The sequence below is a fragment of the Mchenga conophoros genome, linkage group LG5 (assembly GCF_057382185.1).
Source record: "Mchenga conophoros isolate Kocher_MC1m ecotype Shallow Benthic linkage group LG5, M_conophoros_male_GT1.1, whole genome shotgun sequence".
Lineage (NCBI taxonomy): Eukaryota > Metazoa > Chordata > Actinopteri > Cichliformes > Cichlidae > Mchenga > Mchenga conophoros.
Genome location: NC_140530.1, coordinates 9,538,848 through 9,541,455, shown reverse-complemented (window position 1 = coordinate 9,541,455; position 2,608 = coordinate 9,538,848).

Sequence of the window (2,608 nt, the reverse complement as noted above, 5' to 3'; positions counted from 1 at the left end):
GTTTCCATGCTTCCCTCTGTGTATCTGGACCAGGCAGACACAGCACTTGATGACAGCTTCATTAGTCAAGCTGACTTCATTAAAATTAATCTGTGGCTATGCATATCGTTCAGCTGAATTATTCATGCTGGGTTATTTACGGTTTTAGAGTTGAAAAATTAGGGCTTGTGAAAAGCTATCTGATGGTGTAAAAAGCTCATTTATGGTAAAGCTCAAACACAGTGCACTACAAGGTAAATGCTTTGCTATTAGAGATACAGCAGAAATATGCAAGCCTGGTCGACTGAGCTCTGTCCACAACATGACACTTCCGGAGACAAAGAAACTGACGTACTCTGTGTTTTCATTAGATTCGGGTTCAAGGATTGCTGACCTTAAAACCCCTAGCTCACAATCATAATCCTTCCTGTTATTGCCATAGCAACACTGCAGCATTTGTTAAGGCTATGTGTCAGTTTATGTTTAGGTCTTGTCACATGGCCTAGAGGAAAAGACAGATCTGTGAATTACACATACATAACAATCAAATCTATGGCTTTGGGATTATGTCAGTCAGTACTGTCAGTTGTAAATGTAACGTGCGGTTGATGGTTTGTGAAACGTGTGTGAAACAGATAAATGCCAAATCATTTGAGACTTTCCAAAGCTACATGTACTGCTGTACTGCAAGACTGGCTAACAATGCTAACATTTCCTGTGTAAGCACTAACCAATGGACTCTAATGTCTCTTTGGACGTTTGACACTGTAGTGGCAACGAATACAGGCCCAAAGGAAAAGTCTGTATTCCCCAGCCTAATGGTGAATGGTCTCAAGGTAAAAGTGAGTATACAGGTAAAATTGGTACAATACTGATAGTTTGCAAACTTATATTAAATCTAGATTGTACTGTTAGACTAAATTTACCAGAATAACATTAAACCCCAACCAAAATTCTTAATCCCTTTTGCTTGCATTTGCAGTTAATATTGAAGTAATGTTGAATTCATGACCAAAGATAAACAGTGATCCAGTGGTATTTCAGCTGACGGTTAATAATGACACAGCACCGACATCACTACTAAAGATCAGCAGGACATGTACTTCTTTATCTACGGCCAGAAGAAATGTTCCAGTCATGTTGATTAAAATGTATCAAATTATAACCTTAGAACTTTATCATTAAATATTAGGTTCTATCTGGCCTGTAAATAACAACAAAAACCTTGACATCAGTTAGAAGGAAAAACATGTTATTGTGTGTTTTTTGCACAATACACAGTCTTTTGCACATTTCTATTGCACTGTTGTGTCTTTATCGTTCTGTTCTGTCTGGTCTTGCACTGTCTTTGTTTTGGTTTTTTGCAGTTTTGGCACACTTGCACTTTATGTAGTCCTGTGTTTATTGTCTGTTATATGTCATATGTAGCACCAGGGTCTTGGAGGAACGTTGTCTTGTTTCACTGTGTTCTGTACCACTGCACATATGGACTATTGTTTGACGTCCTGGTTACTTGCTTGTCCAACAACACTTAAAACTATTGAAAACGTTTATAAAAGAAGTTTAAAACTACTTGACAAAAAACCGACTTCCCACCACCACTGTCATGTGTTAAAAAAACATAAATTACTGAACTTCAATAACTTAGTGAAACTTAAAAGAGTGTGTTTAATATATAAAGTCTTACACCCTTGCTCCACCACCACTAAAGCAGTTCATTAGGCATAAAGAAAGCTCAGACAGGACCACTCGAGCTTCAATGCGAGGAGACTTGTCCCCACAGACGGACAGCATTTGGGCAGAACGTCCTCTCTGTCAAGGGAGGCCATCTGTGGAACAGTCTTCCTCAACCCATTAGAGAATGCTCTACACTCAATTTGTTTAAGGCAAAGGTTAAAAACTGGTTATGGACAAATCAAGTATGTGATCATGTATGAGTTGTATAGTTTTAATGTTTTATTTGGGAACAGAATGGTGTGTATGTGTAAGTTTGGTGATGGCGTTTTTATTATGAATGAATGATGAATTTTTATGAATTATTATGTCTATTTTTTATGCTTAAGGACAACAGATGGAAATTAGCCCTTGGCTATAATCTGGTATGTTTACATTCATGTAATTTTTTTTACATTTATGTTCATTAACATGCACTGTCCTAAATAAAATAAATAAATCATGGTTGGAATGACAGTAAAGCCACTTGACTTATTTAATTTATCAAATCATTACTATTTTAAAATCACATTTGATGAATTCACTCCTACTTGGTACCACGACTTGCCTCCACCTGGTCTGGATCAGAGCTGTGAACAGCCTGTATGTAAAGGAGAATTCTCAGAGTGCCACTAAAGTGCCATTTGCTTATGCATATAAAAAAAATATGCAAGGAGCATGTTCTGCTCAGATTTGGGGGTTTTCCCTAATATTTGTCTCTCTTTCCCTAAATCATCCCAGCTAATATAATCCTTCCATCACTTAAATTCTCAGTTATATTAGAAAGCTAATTTCAGTAAATTAAATTTAAGAAGCATCTGATAGTGACAGTTATAAGTCTACAGTATGCATCACTGAATGTAGTGTTTGACAATATGCATAAAATACATTTTGCACAATTCAGATATAATAAAAC